This window comes from Cygnus atratus, chromosome 5, assembly GCF_013377495.2.
Source record: "Cygnus atratus isolate AKBS03 ecotype Queensland, Australia chromosome 5, CAtr_DNAZoo_HiC_assembly, whole genome shotgun sequence".
Classification (NCBI taxonomy): domain Eukaryota; kingdom Metazoa; phylum Chordata; class Aves; order Anseriformes; family Anatidae; genus Cygnus; species Cygnus atratus.
In genome coordinates, this window is record NC_066366.1 from 2,677,493 (window position 1) to 2,699,660 (window position 22,168).

The 22,168-nt window shown below is 38.6% G+C and overlaps 1 long non-coding RNA gene across 1 annotated transcript; it reads left to right on the top strand.

The window, feature by feature from the left end:
- The first annotated feature begins 1,604 nt into the window (after positions 1-1,604).
- On the top strand, positions 1,605-7,533 carry LOC118249814 (uncharacterized). The gene is made up of 4 exons (XR_004779215.2): positions 1,605-1,687; positions 3,659-3,731; positions 5,367-5,455; positions 6,795-7,533. It is a non-coding gene; the product is annotated as an uncharacterized LOC118249814 (long non-coding RNA).
- The last annotated feature ends 14,635 nt before the right edge of the window (positions 7,534-22,168 follow it).

Consider the following 22,168-nt stretch of genomic DNA (forward strand, 5'->3'; position numbering starts at 1 on the left):
TTCCACATTTTTGGGGAACTACCCTTCTTTTTTTTTTTTCCAGGGTTTTATCATATGCTTTCTTGAAATTAACCTTTCACTTCCAGGTAAATACATTCTTTTCATTTAAAACATATTCCTGATGAATAGATAGGTATTAATTTATTAGCTAATAAGATCAACTGTTTTTAGTTGAATGTGGAGGCCTTTAATTTTTTGCAAGAGGCTATGATTGGATGTAGCCTTTCTAAAGAATGGTGCGTGGTCAGATTTTGGAAAATCCTATGTAACATGAAAATAATTTCACTGCTTTGTTAGCTCAGTCTAGAGTAAGCTGTGTGTACGCAGAGACCGTCATCTTGCTTTTGCATGCACACATCGCTAGCTGCAGTGAGGTTCTGGCCCTGCCTTTGTATGTTCTAGGTGTTACTCTTCCATAACTAAAATCGCAGGAGGAGGCCACAGGATTAATTCATAGCTCTTGCAGTGCTCGTCTTCCTGTACAAATGATTTTGCATGTATTAATATTTTTACAACATTAAGCATTGTAAGTGGCGTTATCTTAATTTAGCAGATAAGGAAAATTGTAGCAGGAGGGTGATGTAACTTGTCAGATCCCAAAGGAGGTATTATGCCTGAGAGAAGATTTAGTTTCTGACTCAGTTTAGAAGCAGATATGCCAAAAGTGGAAATAAGCAGTCAGTAAGGCTTGAAGGCCACAATTCTGTGATTTACCCCCCCCCCCCCAAGTTTGGGTATTGTAGATGCTAAAAATCATAGAATTGAAATAAAAGCAGATTCAGGATGTTAGATTATGAATAGATATATACATGGGTCAAGTAGCTCCTACCTTTCAGCACCAGAAAGTTGAAAGTGGAAATTCCTAGTGTGTGACCATTCTTTATTCACAACAGATAATGTGCCTATGAGCATATCTGCCTTGACCAGTAACAACTAAATATATCAATGGGAGCTTACATTCCCTTTGCAACCCTTAGCATTGTAACTTTGATCAAAAGCACTTAAAAATACTTTTGGACTGGAAAGGAAAAATAACTTCACATTGCTTTTTGATCACATTGTTAATTCACAATAGAAAAAAAAGGCAAGCTGCAAGTATGATAGGGAAGTGCTTCTTGGTGCCTAAAGCTGTCACACAACATTTCCTCGTTTGCTATTTCCCTTCTTGTGTTGCATGCATATTATACAGTCCCTGTTTATTAAAAAGAAAGGAAACGTTTGTCTGCTATTTCTGTACAGCTTTTAATTGTATAAAATATACGTTTGTCATAGTTACTCAGTTAAAGTAGTTAAAGCAGAGAATTCACCGCTGGAGCATTTGAAATTTTGGATATCTATAACCAAAAGATACTTAACAACCATACTATATATTCTGGAGTACTCACTATTCTTGCTGTATGCTGGATTCCTCTCTCAGCCACTCTGTTTCATCTATCCATAAGGCTGTCTGTTCATGTCATGGTGTCTGTTCACTATTTGATTGGTTAATTAAATCTGTTGTTATAGTTCCTAGTTAAGCATTTAATAAAGCATTGCAAATTACTTTTAGGTGCACACAGGTGTTGTGATGGGGTTTGCCTGATGTCTTGCTCGTTGTACTGAAACTCAAGAGGGTCTGAGGAAAGCCATATGACCCTTAGAAGGTGATTAAAGTGTCAAGAATAAGAAGTCTTAAGCAAAAGCCAAGGTAGGATATTTTTTTTGTTTCTTTTTCTTTTTTTTTTTCTCCTACTGGCAGTAATTTGATTTAAAGCAGCCGTAGGTTCCTCCTTTTCTGTATTTTCTTTTTTGAATTAATCTTTAAAAACTTGTCTATAGCACTTTCTTGTGGCTAGACACAAGCGTTCACAAAGGTTTTCTGGAAAAGTAATCCCTCCTTTTTCTTGTGTAGCCTTATTGATAATGTTAAAAAAGAAGACGTCCTTCATTTTATTGATAGGTCAACAGAAGACTTTATTTCAGCATTTTTGAATGCAAAAATTTTGTACAGAAGGAAAAGGTTAAAAAATGCAGAATGTTAACCTCTTTTATCTTCAAGAGAATGAAAATATTTCTACATATCATTAATTTATCTCTTCTTTGTTCTAGTTATCAGATCTTCTTCTTGCTAAGTTTCAGAGAATCAAAGATTGTAATGGTTGTATCATATGACAGCTAAAATTTTCTGAGGTGGTAGGAAAAAGAGTACTAGTATTGTGTTAGAATATTAAATGTGGAAATGGGTATTAATCACATTTCATATAAATTGCAGATTGTAGGATATCGAGTGAGATTAGAAGCTCTCTCTCATTATAGAAGCACTATATCTGACAAGAGAATATACTGAAGTAGTTCTTGCCTGCATGTAAAGATTTTGTATTATTGTTTGCTGCTAAGCCATCTGCCATTCAAAAAGAAAAGTCCTAGATCTGGTAAGTGAGATATGGGTAGGGAGGAACCTAGGGACTTAGCCATGTACAAATGACATCAGAGCTTTTCTCTGAGGTGGTGCGTCAGAGGTGCTGGAGCAGAGGAAATTTTGCAGAATGCCTACTGAAAATTTGGTCCTTGTTTTCTGCAAAAACACAAGCTGTACACTCTGAAGCCAATCTCTTCCATTTTCTTGAAATTTGGATCATTCTTTTATCTCATTTATCAGTCTCTAAAATGCCATCTCCCTAGTAGTCTCCAGAGGTTTAAGCCTGAATTTCTCGAAACAAGGGGTTCTGCCTTTCACGGCAGGGCTGGACAGGGAAGCAGCTGCTCAGCTGCCTCAGCCTGGGGAGCAGGTGCTCGGAACAGTGGCTGCAGGTGTAGGTGCTATGGTCTCCAGCCCATTCATCTCTCAGGTTCGCCTTCTGGCAAGCATGAGATAAATTTGTGGAAAGCAGAGGGGAAAAATCTTTTGGAGTAGTGGAGAGATTTTCTAGAAAGCACATGGAAAGATTCCTAGGAAGCACAAGGTAAATTCCTGGAAGGCAGAGGAGAGGTTTCCTAGAAAGTGAAGGGCATTTCCTGGAAAGTATGGGGAAGTTCCTGGGAAGTAGAGCTGGGATCTCTTCCAGCACATCAAGATGGGTTAGGTAACAGGCTCAGGGACTCCACCGAACCCTGGCAGGGGTCTAAGTACCAGGGGCAGAGTTGCAGAGTGTTTGTCGCAGGCACTGAGCTGTGGTCAGCGTGCTCTCATACAGAGGTTTGCAGAGAGAAACATTTGTGAACTTGAGTCTTATCACAAATAAGAATTTACAAATACTCCGTTTCTGAAGTCAGGTTTGTACTAATGTTATAAGTGAAAGCTATCACCATCTCAAGCCAAGTAAGTCTGTGTTTTTTGCCTGTCTCTCATATGCTGAGACAGTTATTATAGCCTAGGTTTTTCTTTCTACCTTCTTTGAATTCTCATTTTTTACCCCTGTTCTTTCAGAACTATTGCAACAATAACTAAATACAGTTACTGTGAGAGTTAGGGTTGTTTCTTTCCTCTTGTTTCCTGTAGTGCTGTATAAAGGAGTGGGCCTCTTATATGTCCATAGCATTTGTAACAAGGGGAAACAATAACCCATAAGCAGTCTTTTCATTTTTTATACATTTCTGTTTCAGAAATTGTTATAAAGCTAAAGAATGAAGGAAATTTTATTTTTGAGATGAAATTATTACTATAATGTTTTTTACTTAGCTTATTGTTGCAAAAGTGTTACTGCTGAGCTGAACAGAGACGATCTCAGGACGTCATAATGACAGAAGATATTGTAAGTACTGAATTAACACATGGAACCTGATATTTGCTATTAGCTGTAAGCATATGTTTTTATCTTTGGGCACTGAATTGGTTAGATGTCTTGCTTGTGTAATGTATTATAGTTTTCATTCCTAATCACTGAAAAGTTGCATTTTTTATTTTTTCAAACGTTGGTATTCTTTTAGGCTTTTTATAAAAACCATTGATGACGCATTGAATGAAAGGGGCTTTAAGCTAAATCTATACTTAGTCCAGATTTTGTAATTGTAGTATTTTAATATGTTTGTGAATGTATGTGTTTTGAAGGCTCAAGAATTGTAGTACTCTAAACACTGGCAATATTTGGGGCAGGTCAATTGTCTTTTGCTTGTGTTCATAAAATGCTAACTGTGTTGGGCTTTTGGGTCATCAATGCAACTGGGGCACTGCCATTATTTATATTGTCGTTACGTTAAAAGAAACACTAAACTCAGAAATAACAAAACCATTATGTTGTCTCTTTATTAACATCAGCGGATGTATCTTGTAATGCAGCTGTGTGAGCACAGAGAACTTAAAAAAAAAAAAAACAACAAAAAAAAAAACCCTTAGTAGTAAAGGACATTTTATAGAAAATGAGACAAGGCACATCAGAGTCTTGCTTCAGCAGTAGTGTGTCTTCACACAAAAAAAGTAAATTGCTCTGATTGCTATTCTTATTTATTATTTTTTTCATAGCATAAAGATAGTCCAGTAAAGAAAAAGTAACATAGGCTATGTGAATCCTTTTTTTAGAGCTTTATTTTTCCTATAACTGCATTAACTGCTATCATATTCTTTTATTTCTTTCTGTACTGACTGTGGATAATAATATGGATTATTATTTCTTAACTTGCAACTGCTTTGCATTATATTTAGTTTAGTAGTTAACTACAGGAAGAGAAAAAGCAGAATTGGAATGCTTCTGATACTTCTTAACAGTATGTGTTCTATTTAGGATTCAGTAAACATCAGCATTTTCATCCACCACAAGGAAGTGTTAGAATTCTGCATAGTCCACAACAGAGTCAACTTATCCAGCCAAAAATTTAGAGTAGGGGATAGGGTAGGATTGTGAATACTTCTGGATTTTTTTTTTTTTTAATACAGAAATTATTTACCTCTCTCTGATAGCATACTACTTGTAGGAATCCTTTATTTACCTTTTTTTTTTTTTTTTTCCCCCTCCGTAGAGGTATTTAGGATTATGAAATGGGGCTTTGTTTAGAGCTCAGTCTATTCTCTGTAGTCATTGAAAGGGCAAAAAAATCTACTGTTTTTGAATATGCAAATGAACTGAAGGTAAAAAATATGTGCAAATTTGATAATTATACCGCTTGTTTGTTAAATGATACTAGGTAATTTACTGATTTCAACATTGAAACAATATTAACCTTCTCCTTCTTTACAGGATTGTGCATAGAAATGAGATTTGAAAACTTGAAATGCTCACATGACTCCCTGGAGTCATGTGGTTTGAGAGATTTTCGTTAGGCTTCCAGTAGTTCTGAGTAAAGTGCAGTGGAATTGCTCAAAGAAATTACTAAATCAAAAAAGATCAGAACATTTCTGTCAGACTATATTCTCTACAACTGGTAACAGTTTATTTCTTACTCTTTCTTGGCAGATCGTGTTCACAGAGATTTAAAAATGGAAAGCATTTTAGTTAAAAGCAGTGACATCAATGAAGCAAATGAAATGAAATTAAACATGAAGGTAAGATGACAATTATAGGTGTTCTGCTTAAAGGATTGGTTTTAATATCCAGTTATTACTGGGAGATTTGACTTTGATACCTATTAAAAGCTCTTGAAATGAGCTGCTAAATGGTGTTCTTAGAGGAAAAAAAAAAAAAAAAAACATTTTGGAAGCCAAGTGCCACAGCTGAAAAAGGTGTGTTTTTTTTCTTTTGTAAAATGATGTGTATTTCTAGCTCAATTAAAAACAAAACAGAAGAAAAACAAACAACAAAAAACAGAAAACAAACAAAACAAAAAATAAAACCCTACTACTGCAAGTAATCGTACTTTATTCATCCCGATTTACATCAGAATAGTACAAAGCTGTTGGTTACAGGGAATCAGTATGCACTGTAAGATGTAATTAATTCTTAACTTACAAATATTGTCATGTAATGTGCCTGTTAGTAATTTAGGAAAAAAAAAAACATTTAGATTGTGCCCTTGATTGAAATACAAATATATTACAGGAATTTTTATTAATTTGCATATTAATAAATATTCACTACTTAAGCACAATATACCACATACTTACACCTTCTTTTTTATTGAAAAAAATGGGTACAAAAGAATAGGAGCTATTACAACACCCCCACCCCAATTTATTTATTTATTTATTTTTCCTGCTAGCAAAAAAGGGTTCAGTGGCTGAATTGTAATATTCTGGAAAGCAGAAAAACTACATTTTTGACCAAACCTCACTTACTTGATCATGGTGTACAGCATGACTAAAATATTTTAAATAATCTTTGCTTGGCCCCCAGGGTTTCAATATTGCGCTGCTTATGGCATACCAGTTGTTTGAAACAGAGAGACTTTTAGTTTTGTCTCCTTGTGGTTAACTTTTAGAGGCAACCATAATTTGGCTCCATTTCATTTCACTTTCATCTCAAATACATGGTGCTTAAAGGGACGTGGAGACAGAATGCAATAGTATTATTCCTTTGTAATGTAAACTTGAGAAAGTATAGACATTAGTAAAAGACGTGGTAAAATGAAAAGGAGCAGAAAAAAAACCCTTTGTAATTAAAATTTTGCCCACTTTATAAACATCTTGCTTCTAATTTCCTCAAAAGATTTTTTTGAGAGTTGGGAAAGAGTGGACGCACAAATGTCTGTTATAGTTTCCAAACATGAGTGTTCATTCTCTCTCTCCCCTGCCCTTCCCTTCAGTTAATTTGCTCACACTAGCTGCTTCATACAGCATAAAATTTTAGGGGTAATCTCAAACCAAAGCAAAAAATTCTAGTTCAGATTTTCTAGCCACTACTTTTTGGGTGAATGTTGGAGTTCATATTATACTTTGTCTGATTCAGACCAGCAGATCAACAAACAGAAAATTGCCTCCAGGAAGTGAAATTACCATTTTTCATCCTCTTTTCCTTGAGGACCAGCTTGAGTGACAGTGGAAGCCAGTGGAAGTCTAATGTACAAGGACAAATATATTTGTACAATATAACAGAGATGTTGATTTCATTGGGCCAAAGCTGCTGACTTACTGAGTGACTGGCTCTGAAAAGCTGCCCCTGAAGGCAGAGGAGGAAGGTATGCTGTTTAGTTGGGTTTGCAGCCACACCAGGCATCATCTCATTCTGGTGGAGATGATACAGGCATGTTTCCAGCCATTTGTTTTTCCTGCTGCTATGTGTCCTGACAGCTCTGAGGAGGAGCGGGTCCACCAAGAGCATGCTGTAGTCCTAAGTTTTGTAGTTGTCCATGTTGATGTGACAGTCCGGGTTTTCACTTAGGTTCTTAACAAGCAGCACTCTGATTTATCAGCAACTTGGTTTTATTTATCTTCTAAATTCTGTCTCTGTCCCTCCTTGCCCACAGCAATGTATGTCCCCACCATCAGTTTGCTGTAGTTGGGATTTCTGACCTGCCTTGTTCACAGAGTATGTAAAGTGGTCAGCAGATCTGTCTTGTGTCCTTGGAGGATTCTTAGTTAATATGAGCTTGAATGTCAAGAAAAAACTGTTACATCAAAACAACAACAAAAAAGCTTTGCTGGTGGAGCAGATTGTCCTGCAAAGTAATTACAGGATAAATATTAGTGGTGGTTGGCACAAACTTGGAAGAATAGGGGAAGAAGAGACTGAAGATCCATATATGAAAGTTTCATTTGTACTGATTTTTCTGACTTCAGCATTTTCACTACAAACAGTAACTTCTATGATTGATCAAAAAAAAAAAAGTAAAAAAAGCCCATCTTTATTTCTAGTTTTAATACTGTATTTTTTTCCATTAGGTGACTGACTTTTGGTTTAGCTGTACAAAAGGCTGGTGGTATTGACAGCATGTTTCAGTCTGTCTGTGGGATTCCTATATACATAGATAAGTTCAGTGCTTCATTCTTCTTAAGAGCTAAAAGAGTTAAGTCGTGCTCTATTCCTTGCAGACCATAAAAAGTCATCGTATTTCTAAGCTCCTCCTCCTTCTTTTCTCAGAGGAATTGTCATATTAGCTAAAATTGCCTCTATTTCTAATCCCATACAATTGTGTCAGAGACCCAAAGTATCAGTGTCAGGGAAAGGTTCAGCTATAAAAGATAACAACCTTTTAGCAGAGTTCATCAAATCTTATGCAGCTTCAGTGGAATAAATTGCCCACCACTATAAGAATTTACATCATGTATGTAGTTTGCATTATATAAATGTGAATGTTAGTATCTGTTTCTGATGTGTCCATTTTGTGAAGCTGTATCTTCTGTTGAGCAGTAAATTCCACAGATTAACGTTGTATTTGCGGGATGGTGCAACTGCTGGATTCCTGACAGATTGCTTGTGCTGTCTGTCTCCCTCTGTGGTCTGAGAGAGATCAGACCTTCTGAGGATCCAGAGGGAATAGGTTGTACCAGGTATTGATAGGTATCGAATTAAGATGGCTGACCAAATCAAAATGGCTGGTGTCGTAAACATGATGATCTTTAGGTTCCCTACCAACCCAAGCCATTCTATGATCTAGCATAACTAACTCCTTCGTAACTTCTGGAGAAGGCTAGGCGGGACATCTTTACAGCATTCCAGTACTGTAAGGGTGGGCACAAAGAGGATGGAGGCACACTCTTCACAAGGAGCCACATGGAGAAGACAAGGGGCAATAGATGCAAGTTGCACCATCAAGAGGTTTTGTCTTGATATAAAGAGAGAATTTTTTTTACAGTGAGGACAACTGATCACTGGAACAACCTCCCCATAGATGTGACAGAATCCCAGTCACTGGAGCTTTTCAGGATGCAGTTGGACAGGCTGCTAAATAATTTCATCTAGACTCCCTTTTTCCATGAAAGGTTGGTCCTGAGGATCTTTCGGGCCCTTCCAACCAGGACTGTTGTATGATCTTGTGATTCTATAACTTGCGTCTGGTAGGTGAGTAGAACAGCTGCGTTCTTTGTCTTTCTCCATTAGTTCAGTGAACTGGACCGTAGACAAATGGGGCTCTGAAGGAAACAAGCAATAGTTTGTCTTAAATTAACTCTGGGGCATGTTTCTTCCTTCTCTTGCTGTTATGGACGTTCAAAACCTCTGAAAGTCTTAATTGATAAAGAATTTTTGTAGTATTTAAGGTTGTCCTATTCTTTAATCCCCTCTTGGAAGGTTCATGGTTACTTCAAGCCCAGATAAAGTTGGCAGCAGACATTACTGACCAAAGAATGTCAAAACAAGTGCATGTGATTTTTGCAGAGATACCGCTGGTGGCCAGAGGTAATCAGAGATTTGAAGAGACATTTTTAACAGAAGGTAGCTAATTCTTTTCAAGTTTCCTTCTGCATAGAGAAGGTAGAAGAACTCCATGCAGGAAAAAGAGGTACAACTTGCAAAACAGCAGAGGACTGCTGCCACTCGCCACTTGGGTCAGCCAATGGAGGCAATACTCACTCCGCTCACTATCTGGCTCATAAAGGAAATAAATGAGCAGGTCCCTACAATGAGGACAAACAGCTGTTCCAGCTGATCATGAGTGCCAGCAGTGATATGCTGTGTCATGCAAGGAGTGACTTTGTAATCAAAGGCTACATGAAATTGACTCTGTCTACTACAAAAAAGGAAAGCAGCAGTTAAGCATGATTTAGATCCGATCTTGCGTGTTACTGTAGAGGAGTCCAGGTTCTTGTATTGGTTTGGGTCCCAATGATACTCCTTGGTGATGCTGTACTGTTCATTGATGATGATGTCACGTGCTTCTTTTCTGCTTTTTTTTGCTTTTTTTTTTTTTCTTTTTCCTCTCTGCTCCCCTAACCTATCAGGTATTCATTGCAAACTCTTAGGTGATATGCACAACTAACTTATTCTTATTTTCTCATGAGCTTTATCCTGACCTCTATGCAGGCAACTGCCACTTTGCATTTTCATTCTACATGTTGTTGTCTTCAAACTGCTGTAGTCTACCTTACATTATTGCAAAGTTAAGTTCAGTGCAAGTAACACATTCCTTTGTTATAAGGTCAACTTCTCCTCTATTGCTGCCTGGTTTTGAAGCCGACAGCGCTACCTGAATCACCCCTGCTTATATAAAGTTGATTTGTAACTTCTGACGTGCTGCAGAAACTTTCAGGAACGTCCATCTAAACAATTAGATTAAATTACAAAATATTTTTTTCCTAGAAAGTTTCCATACAAACACCGTCTCTTCCAGTATGACACTGATTATTATCTGATGTTCAAACAAGTGTTGAAAAAGACATTAAAGAAGGTAATTGGGACATATATAACCCATCCAAAAGGCATGTTTTTCGGGTGTGTTTTTTTCTACTTAAACAATGAATGCTTTGTATTCAATAATATAAAGCTTTTTACCCCTTTCTGATCTATACTGCATGCTATAATACATTTCACTCCATTATCTGATATGTCATTTTTTTAAATTCTATGAAGTTTTTTTCCTCCATGGTATATACCAGCAATTCATTTCACAGCTTGCTTAGAACAGACTGAAGCAAGAAAGAAATCTTCTTTGCGGAAGATAATTAGTCCTCCTGACGTTGTGATTGATGAAATACTAGCAGTGTTAAATACTTCTTTAAGTGAGTGGGTTGCATGGGATGAAATTACTTTCCAATTTACTAATCATGACAGAAACATAGAGTCTCAACACTGGAAGGGACCTTGAGTCACTTGATTTATTTCTCTGTCCAAAGAAAGAAGCAGCTATACTTGAGACATTTCTGATGAATATTTGTGTAAAGTGTACTTTAAGACCTCCAGTAATAGAGACTACCTAATCTTCCCAGGCGGTCAATTCTGATGCTTCATTATCCTCCTAGAAATTTTTCCTCCTGTCTGCCCTGAACCTTCAGTTTGACAGTCAGCTTAAACTTACACCTACAGGCAATGATCTAATCACTTTTTTCATTATAAGTTTTCAGTTGACTCACCTGCAGCCACATAATTGCTAGAGCTGACCTAAGGGAGGTGGTGGGAGCCTATGAGTAGGGCCGAGGAAAAGGGTGGAACAGCACTTTGTATTTTTAGACTATTATTTCTCACCCTATCTGTCATGGATATGAAGAACAGGTAGCCACTTTCTTTCTTTCAGCAATCTGCTATCACACTTCTCCCTTCATCTGTTGTTCTTTAGACTGAAAACCTTGAATTTTCTCAGTCCTGTCCTGCATTTCTGATCTTTATGATTTACCTGCCATGCTTCATTTGGTAACTATTATGTTAAAAAGGGGTCTCCAAAATTGAGCACATCTGTTTGAAGCCTTGCCAGTGCTGGGCTGAGTGGAAGGACTGTTTTGTATGTAATGCAGGCCTTTTGCTTGTGTATGAAACACAGGTGATGACTGTCTTTTTGCAATTTATTTAAGGACCCTGAAGTCCACTTAAAAGAATAAGAGGTAAGTGCTGGGAATCAGACAGCTAGCCTATTTTTCATCCAGCATGTTTAAATAAGCTTCTAAGACAGAAAAGGGGAGGAGCGTTGGCCTTCATCTCCCTCAGTAAGGACAGGTGTACGCAAGGAGGGCTTCTGCCAGAGTGGCTGTTCTACACTAAACCTGCCTCACAGAGCCTTTGTCAGGTTAGCCCAGAACTGTTAACTCCTGTTCAGCTTGTGATTCACTACAGTCCTGGAACTGTTGCCTAACCAACTGTTCTCCATGTATTTGCATTCTGAGCTTGTCCTTCAATATACTTACAGTCATCCATGGCTTGATGTTGTCTTCAGATTTAATAAGCTTGTTCTCTAATGGATCTTCCAGGTCATCAGTTATAAAGGTATCGTGTCTAGGACAGACACCTACAAAACATACCTTTGATGCAGCCTTCCACTTTGACAATGAACAAACAATAGCTACTTTCTGAGAAACACTTTTATAAGCATGTGTGCATTGTTGCTCTGATATTTTCATGCATGCAGTATGAAAAAATGAAAAAAAGTTGCATGAAATGGTATCAAAAGCCCTACTAAAAGCGAGAGATGATGATACTTAGTGATCCTCCTCTAACCCTGAAGCCTATCAACTTATGCTATAAGGAGATTTGTTGCTGACAAGTGCATAATGGCTTACTTACCTCTTTGTTTTCTTCTAGATGCTTATTATTTCCAGTATTTTCCTGGGAATTAAAACTAATGGGATGCATCTGTAATTCTTTGATGCCAGCATTTCCACCTTGTTACAGATAGATACCATGATTACCTTTTTCAGTTTTCAAGCACTTCACCCTCCTTCTGCAAAGTTCTTGAAACACTAATAGCTTTGAAAAGTCTTGTCAGTTTTTAGAGTACTCTGGAATGAATTTTATCGGTTACAGCTGATTTTAAAATTTCCAACCTAAGTACTTGCTAACCTTTTGCTTGTCTGTAAAAGACTGAGGTCTTGCCCCTTTGTCACTGATATTGATTGTGCTATCCCCTGCTTGCAGTTGACATTTTGGTCAAGATTGATGTTAAAAGACATTAAATACATTTGCCTTCTGAGCATCATCTATCAGTAGCATTCTGGGTTGAATACAGTAGCAGCCCCTTTATTCTGCCTTCCTACTACTCATATAGTAGATTGTTTCAGTTTTTATCTATATTCCTTGCTAGTTGCTCCTAATTTTTACTTTCTGATTTTGCCCTGCTGTTTTTATGTTTCCCTGTTGTTCTTGTTTGTATTTCTTGTATACTCCCTCCTTGTGTTTGAGACTTGTGGAAATTCATGGTTTAACCAGACTGGTTTATTAATAGTAAGTCATAGCAGTTCCCCAGTTTGGTCATTCTATTTTGGATATGTTATCTATATATATGGATATAAACTTAAATACTTGTAAATTTTCCCGTGGTGTTAATAATATGAAGTACTGTTGGTTTAAAATATTTTCAGAATGCTCGATTATAAATAAGATGATATTTGGGTAAGTAGGTTTTGGCCAATTTGGAAGTATTAATGGTAAGAATTTTTTTTTAAAGTCTTGTTTTACCAGCTGTGGTATTATCAAATCATTCAGTTAACCCATTTTTAATTCTTTAATATAAGAAATGGATATCTAAAGCTTGGTATCTACCTAAATCATTAAAAACTGAAATGACAATTAACCAAGCTTTTTGGTGTGGTGGGATAGCACCAAATAAAATAGTCTCTGCCAATCTGCTCTTCTGTTGCATGAAGGTTTTATTTTCTCTTCCTTCATAGGGCTAAATATATCATCTCCATTGATTCTGGAATTTAAGACCATAGTTCTTGCTTTGAACTCATGACCATATCTCCCATGATGTAACAGACAAAAATATGGCCCCAAAGCAGCATCTTTTTGAATGGCTGAAACAAAATTAAGTGATTAGTGAATAGACTATAATTAGTGAATTTTTAATCTAAGATATAGATCCATTTTTAGAGAATATTTTTAGAGTATTTTGGCATTGATTTTGTTTATTGTATGATGTATTCTAGCCAATGTGCAAACAGAGGCTGTTGTGTCTTGCAAAACCATGTGTTCTTTTGTTCTACTCTTATTTCTGGGAGAAGAAAAAGTTCGTATGGTATCTTGCAGTACTTAAGTCAGCATTTTAAGAATGCCCCTTTAATAACTTACTGTGGGGAAAAACAATGCTAAGTTTAATCATACAGCTAATGTCACAATGTCACCACCCCCTTGACAGCTAAATGATAAAAGTGAGGACACATCAGCATGAATTGTTAAGGTCTGTACATTATTCATTTAAACACCTGCTGTTGGTTCCTCTTTACATATGGGAATAAATTATACCACATCAGCACATTCTTCATGCTTTGTGTTTAAGCATTTAAAAGTTTTTGTTTTTTTTTTTGTATTATTAATATTATTTTTTCTGCTTGGTTGGCAGCCCTTGAAGTTATCAGTGCCCAGGACTACAGTCAACAGCGTGACGTTTAGAGCACAGGTGTCATTATGTACATGCTGTACGTAGACTGTAAAAGTAATATAAAATGCACAGAGCCATTTATAATACAAGCACTTACAATTTTGCTTTGAAATAAAAAGTAAACCTTTCTGCCAAACCTTAGCAAAAGACCAAACTCTCTAATTGCTTGTATGTAAACATTACAAATTTCTATGCAAAAGAAAGTAAAACCTACAGCTCAGTGTTAAAAATTGAGTCTTTTATTTATGAAACATTTTATAATCCTGAAATAACATAATATTACAGAATATGACAGTGTAACTAAAACTAGCTGAGAGTCTAAGCTTGTCTTTTTCATATGCTGGCTGGAGGTGTATGTGGGAAATAAGTTATCGATTTACAGATTATTGGTCAAATCCTCAAGTGGATTGCACAAACCATGCAATCAGGGTAAGGGCTTTTCTTCTCCACATCTGCCTGTGATAACTCTGTAACCAAGATGCTCAAGGGCTGCCAGGTCTCCTTGTACAGGCTATTTGGGTCCTTTGAATGTTTATCAGTCTGCTGTTATTAGAGGAAGAAATGAAATTTTACATTTGTAGGAGTACACGCAAATTTTTATTGAAGTCTTTCATAATTTGTAATGTTTGTCATAGTTACAGAATAATAATTCCTTTCTGAAAAATCTTACCCTGCCCATACTAGCTAAATAACACAAAAGGTAGCCCAGTAATTAAAAATAAATTGTATCAAAGTACATAAGCAACTGTTCCTATGATGCAGTTAAAATTGAGAATTATGCAATTAAAATCTCATACTGTGAGCCAGGACTTTTTTCTTTCGTAGTGTGTTTGCATGATTTTATTCCCACTTTCAGTCTTTTTCTTCTGTCAGTTGCCTCCAGATGATGCTTTAATGCAAACGTTTTAGAACATTAACTCTTGCCGTTTCATTTGTTGTTATTATTTTCTGTCCTGTGATTCTCTTACTTTTGTTGTATATGGCCAAGTTCTTTTATAACTTCAGACTGTACATGAGTATGCAGACATAGGCATACGGTTTCATAACCTCCTCTTTTCTGGATTTTATGTGATTTTTTTTTCCCCACTTTATTTTGGTTCCTCAGTTTCTTTTCTATACAATTAGCTCAGTTTTCTTCTTGTGTCAGCATGACGAAGTGTTCATGGTTCTATTGCCTTTGTAATTTTTTTATTTCTACAATCTGCGTGTACTTTTTATGCTGATACAGAATGAGTTTTATTGTTGTACTTCACGGTATTAATGTTTGCATCACAGTGGTTGTTGTACTTCATGGTATTAATATTTGCATCACCATAATACAATATAATATATTATAAATTGGGCAACAAATTGGATGGTTTGACTGGCTAATAAGAATCCAGAGCAGTGCCTGCAATCAGCACAATTCACAGCTCAGAACTTGTAAAATTCAGAGCAGTGAACTGTGCTGATTGCAGCTTGAGCTCAGAACTTCAGACCTTCTTTCTTAATTAGCAATATAAATATTTTTAAAAATTAGCATTTCATAATCACAGTATTGTCAGAACAAAGTAACATTAATTCCCCCCTTGTTGTGTTGTCTACATGAGAATGAAAATACTGCATATGAATTAATGGAATAATTCACACTCCTTTTTATTGCTTAATTTGAAAATAGTAATACAAAAGCCATAAGATCATCTTCCGATTTTAATTCTGTTTTTGCAATTTACTTTTCTTTCTACCCTGAACAGTAGCTTGTGCTTCTGGTGCTCCTCTGATGGGCTTAAAGATGCTTTTACAGCCATTATTGCTACCATCACAACTTTGACCCTTCTGGGCTACAGCTAATGCCTCCATGGTAATTTGCTAGCTACCAGAACTCTTTTTGCAGTGCAGATAGCATGCTCCATCTTGGTACCAAGGGTATTATTGCCACAATGGGCTCAGTCTCTACCTATATGGGGAGCATAAGCCCTGAGGTGACTCATGAACTCTGTTTTCATGAATGTTAATGCACAGGGTTGCCTCTGCATAATGGGGCAATGTCAGTGTGATGGATTTTTATATGTAATTTAAATTGAGGTCTACTTTACACTTTCCATTTCGTTTCTATTTTAACATATACTAACAGAAACATATACAATAGTAACGGACAAAAAAGAAAATCCATTAAAATACAGAAGTATATTAGCACATTGATAGAGTGGACGAGCTAGAGTCCTACTGCCTGTCATACTTTGAGAATAGTCTCAAAGTATGAGACACATGAGACAAAGTATGGGCCACATGCTGCTGCCTAATAGGAAACGGACAGGGGCTTCTTTTTCCTGTGCAATCTGTGCTATTGGATTTCTTGCTTACTCTTCCGAGTGTGCTCAGAGACTCTGGCCCCTGCAAGAGTTCTCAAAAACCTTTGTGCAACTAAAGAAGTCTAGGGTGCCTAATAAATTACTTCCTGCACTGCAGCAGTAAGAAACCTTAATATTACAAAGATGTGTTACTTTTTGCTCCTTTTTAAAGGCATGGAAGAATTTTTCACATATTTTCAAGGTTCCATGTGATACATTTCACCTGCTTAACTTGATTTCTTTAGCTGAGTTATCTGTTGTTTGTCACTGCTTTATTTTGGGGAGAATGTAGTTCTATCTGTGAATAACAAGGTAATGGGAATTGTCACCAACCAATACTTACAGTACCATGTCCTGAAGTGAATGCATTCTTCCAGTTTTCTTTAAATTGAGTTTCATGGGGATTTAAGTCCTGAAGGAGAATTGGAGGATAAAAGAAAACAACAATTTTTTAAAAGATATTTTGAGATTATAAGTTTGGGGGAAAATGCACTATGGTTTTAAACTTCTACTTTACCTTAAAATTAAAGCCTTACAAAAGAAACTCCAGAATATTTTTCTTTGGTACGAATAGACAGGCATCCTTCAGTAGGATGTGACAGGTACCTTTTCGGTAGCTACTTCTGTGTTTTGAGAGTAGAACTAAAAAACATAATTCAATGCAAATAATTTATTTGGTGAAGTTGGCTTCTTCTTTGATTTAAATAGCTACAAATAGGTGTAGTAATTTATTGGAAGTATTTATGTATTTCTTGCATATCAGATGTGCACGAATGTGATATAAAATCTAATAGAAATTTAATGTCTTTATTAGTTTTGATTGAAAACAGATTACATGATATGGTTTTTCATTTGTGATGTGATTAGTAGAACAGATCAATATTTACTTTCAAAGTATATTCTCCAATAAACATTTGTAGTTGATATTTCTGGTTAATACTTCTGTTGGTAAACAGTAATAGTCTCAGAAACCAAATACAAAGCAAGTTTAAACACTGAATTTGTTATTAACATAAGCTTTTTTAGGAATGCATTTGTTTTAGTTTCATAAATATTACCTTTTTAATTGTTATCACATCAATTGTTAAGATTATAACTGGCATAAAGGAAGGAGATGATACAGGAGTAAACTGAATTTACAAACATTCTGATGCCCCATTTATTTAAGTATTTTACTCAAAATAGCAAGAAAAAAAATGCAGGGCAAGAATGCAGTCAAGATACATTTTTATGAACTTATGTACACTTAAGGGTATATGTTAAATTTTTCTGTAATTTCTTATATATGCGCTTTTTTATTATCCTATTTCTACTGACACCTTAGTTTAGATTAAGCCAAATTAAACATTCACACTATGAAGCTAAAGGAGACAGATTGATATGATAACACAAAGCAACTAATTAAAAATTTTGTTTTACCATAGTATTTTTTTTTTTAGTACTAAAAGGTTATTATGTACTTCTGTATTTTTGTCTGAATTACACTTACTTCGATTTACTGCTATCCAGTGAAGAAAAGCCCCTCCCTGCTGCCCCTGTTTCCACCCCAGCCCTGATCTTAGACTAATAAGTGAACATCTTAGACGGTAAGGTTTTGAAAATGAGTTTATCACTTTTTAAAGAAGAGTAAATTTGACTTCAGGGGCATAAGCAACATACCATACGACTAAACTATATAAAATAAGAATGACTATATAAAATAAGTATGACTATACTATATGAAATAAGAGTAAAATGGAATAAAATAAGAATATAAGCAAAGAGAATGTATACAGTAATTTTTATTCTGAGTCAGCAACTTGTGGTTGTTCCAAACCTGTGGTTTTTTTTTTTTTTGAAAGATAGCTGATTGGGATTTAAATGCTTAAATTGAAGGAGGTATGTTTTTTTCTTGTGACTGTTTGTTCAGTTCTTGTGATGGTTATAAACTCAGTTGAGGCTCACTAGTCTTTTTTGGGACAAAATAATACAACGCTAAGCAACATAACACTTGTAGAGGCCATATCCAAAGCCCACAAATCCATCACCATGGATTTATTTGTATTCCTTGCGCTTCTGATAAGCCCACTAGCTAGAAAAAATCTTTTTTACATGATGTTCCTTACCCAAAACAACTTTACCTGACTTTTCATATATTTTGACATGATATGGACATATGGATTTAGGTTAGGTTTAATTAATTCTCACAACACTTCTGTTACTATAATAAACGTGGAGTTTTTTGTTTGTTGTGTTTTGGTTTTAATTAAAAAACGTAAGATTGAGCTACAGGGAAACCTGGCCCTTCTGAAGGTAAATGAACTGTAGGGCTGGAGGGGGGAGCCTGTGAGCTCCCAGCTAGCTGGCTGGGCTGCAGAACACACTGCTGTGAGAATATTGAATTTACAGCTGTCTGATGGAACGGTTGCACTGTTTTATGTTTTAAATTAAAATGGAGGGAATGTGTATATAACACTGATTATCTTGAAGACAGCCATCTCCTTTCTGCTTTGAGTTTTTCATGTATGTGACTAGCCAGTCATTTCTATTACAATAAAACTGCAAGGAAGGATTTTGCCCTCTTAAATATCCATACATTAGTGTTAGCTGACTTCTAGTGCCATTTTAAGTCTTGGGTTGCTGAGCAATCTATCTGCCTGTGAGCAGTAGTTCCAACATTAGATGCTTTGAACCTGCTCTGTGCACGCACTGTGCAGCTGATCTGTTTGCAGATGGTACTGGGGGAAATCTGGGGGAATCTGGGAAATCTGGAAATCTGGGGATGGGGGAAACAATGGCTAGGCTGGGGAAGAAGGCGATGGCCCAGCTGAAGTGCATCTACACTAATGCACGCAGCATGGGTAACAAACAGGAGGAGCTGGAAGCCATCGTGCAGCAGGAAGGCTACGACTTGGTTGCCATCACGGAGACGTGGTGGGACCGCTCCCATGACTGGAGTGCTGCAATGCCTGGCTATCGGCTCTTCAGGAGGGACAGGCAGCACAGAGGGGGTGGTGGCGTGGCTCTCTACATTAGAGAATCTTTTGATGTTGTGGAACTCCAGGCTGGGAATGATAAGGTTGAATCCCTGTGGGTTAGGATCCGCGGGAAGGCCGGCAAGGCTAGCGTCCTGGTCGGGGTCTGTTATAGACCGCCGAACCAGGATGAGGAGACGGATGAGGAGTTTTATAGGCAACTGACAGAAGTTGCAAAATCGTCGGCGCTTGTCCTCGTGGGGGACTTCAACTTCCCGGATATATCCTGGAAACACAACACGGCACAGAGAAAGCAGTCTAGGAGGTTTCTGGAGAGCGTGGGAGATAGCTTCCTGACGCAGCTGGTCAGTGAACCCACCAGGGGTGGTGCCCCGCTAGACCTTCTGTTCACAAACAGAGAAGGACTGGTGGGAGATGTGGTGGTCGGAAACTGTCTTGGACAGAGTGACCACGAAATGGTAGAGTTCTCTATTCTTGGCGAGGCCAGGAAGGGGACCAGTAAAACCGCTGTATTGGACTTCCGGAGGGCTGACTTTGAGCTGCTCAGGACGCTGGTTGGCCGAGTCCCTTGGGAGGCGGTTCTGAAGGGCAGAGGAGTCCAGGAAGGCTGGGCGCTCCTCAAGAAGGAAATCTTAACGGCACAGGAGCGGTCCGTCCCCACGTGCCCAAAGACGAGCCGGCGTGGAAGAAGACCGGCCTGGCTGAACAGAGAGTTGCGGCTTGTGCTTAGCAGAAAAAAGAGGGTTTATAATCTTTGGAAAAAAGGGCGGGCCGCTGAGGAGGACTACAAGGATGTAGCGAGGCTGTGCAGGGAGAAAATTAGAAAGGCCAAAGCTCATCTGGAGCTCAACCTGGCTACTGCCGTTAAAGACAACAAAAAATCCTTTTACAAATATATCAATGTGAAACGGAGGACTAAGGAGAATCTCCATCCTTTACTGGATGCGAGGGGAAACCTAGTTACTAAGGATGAAGAAAAGGCTGAGGTGCTTAATGCCGCCTTTGCCTCAGTCTTTAGCGGCAATACCGGTTGTTCTCTGGATACCCAGTGCCCTGAGCTGGCGGAAGGGGATGGGGAGCAGGATGTGGCCTTTGCTATTCATGAGGAAATGGTTGGCGACCTGCTAAGGAGCTTGGATGTGCGCAAGTCGATGGGGCCGGATGGGATGCACCCGAGGGTACTGAAAGAACTGGCGGAGGAGCTGGCCGAGCCGCTTTCCATCATTTATCGGCAGTCCTGGCTATCGGGGGAGGTCCCAGTTGACTGGTGGCTAGCCAATGTGACGCCCATCTATAAGAAGGGCCGGAGGGCAGACCCGGGTAACTATAGGCCTGTCAGTTTGACCTCAGTGCCAGGAAAGCTCATGGAGCAGATTATCTTGAGGGTCATCACGCGGCACTTGCAGGGCGAGCAGGCGATCAGGCCCAGTCAGCATGGGTTTATGAAAGGCAGGTCCTGCTTGACGAACCTGATCTCCTTCTATGACAAAGTGACGCGCTTGGTGGATGAGGGAAGGGCTGTGGATGTGGTTTACCTTGACCTCAGTAAGGCTTTTGACACCGTTCCCCACAACATTCTCCTCAAGAAACTGGCTGCTCGGGGCTTGGACTGGCGTACGCTTCGCTGGGTTAGAAACTGGCTGGATAGCCGGGCCCAGAGAGTTGTGGTGAATGGAGTCAAATCTGGTTGGAGGCTGGTCACAAGTGGTGTCCCCCAGGGCTCGGTACTGGGGCCGGTCCTCTTTAATATCTTTATCGATGATCTGGATGAGGGCGTCCAGTGCACCCTCAGTAAGTTTGCAGATGACACCAAGCTAAGTGCGTGTGTCGATCTGCTCGAGGGCAGGAAGGCTCTGCAGGAGGATCTGGATAGGCTGGACCGATGGGCTGAGGTCAACAGTATGAAGTTCAACAAGGCCAAGTGCCGGGTCCTGCACCTGGGGCGCAACAACCCCAAGCAGAGCTACAGGCTGGGAGATGAGTGGTTGGAAAGCTGCCTGGCCGAGAAGGACCTGGGAGTATTGGTTGATAGTCGGCTGAATATGAGCCAGCAGTGTGCTCAGGTGGCCAAGAAGGCCAACAGCATCCTGGCCTGTATAAGAAGCAGTGTGGCCAGCAGGTCTAGGGAGGTGATTGTCCCTCTGTACTCGGCTCTGGTGAGGCCACACCTCGAGTACTGTGTTCAGTTTTGGGCCCCTCGCTACAAGAAGGACATGGAGGCGCTCGAGAGAGTCCAGAGAAGGGCGACCAAGCTGGTGAGGGGTCTGGAGAACAAGTCTTACGAGGAGCGGCTGAGGGAGCTGGGCTTGTTCAGCCTGGAGAAGAGGAAGCTCAGGGGCGACCTTATCGCTCTCTACAGTTACCTTAAAGGAAGCTGTAGTGAGGTGGGGGTTGGTCTGTTCTCCCACGTGCCTGGTGACAGGATGAGGGGGAATGGGCGAAAGTTGCGACAGGGGAGTTTTAGGTTGGATGTTAGGAAGTACTTCTTTACCGAAAGGGTTATTAAGCATTGGAACGGGCTGCCCAGGGAGGTGGTGGAGTCGCCATCCCTGGAGGTCTTTAAAAGACGTTTAGATGTAGAGCTTAGTGATATGGTTTAGTGGAGTACTTAGTGTTAGGTCGGAGGTTGGACTCGATGATCTTGAGGTCTCTTCCAACCTAGAAATCTGTGTCTGTGTCTGTGTCTGTACTTGGTTGAACTTGCTCCGTGAACTTGCTTGGTACTGTGCATGCGCAGTGCCCATGGCTGCACGGTGTCCTGGTGCAGTTTTGCTGACTTTCTGAAACTTAACACTGTCTCTGTTCAGTTCTGGCATTTCCAATTTATTTATTTTTATTAATGTTTTTGTCTCATTTACATAAATGGTCTGTGTTGTGTAAGGAGCTAAGAATATCAGAATGGTTGAACAGCGTAAAGTCAAAGTCTTTCTAGCCCATCTCACATCATCATCAATGACTGAGGATAGATGCACAGAGAAGAGGGTACAGGAAAATCTTTCAGTATTGGAAAATTATACCAGTCTTCAGTCCCTTGTAGCTCAGGGTTTTCAGAATCAA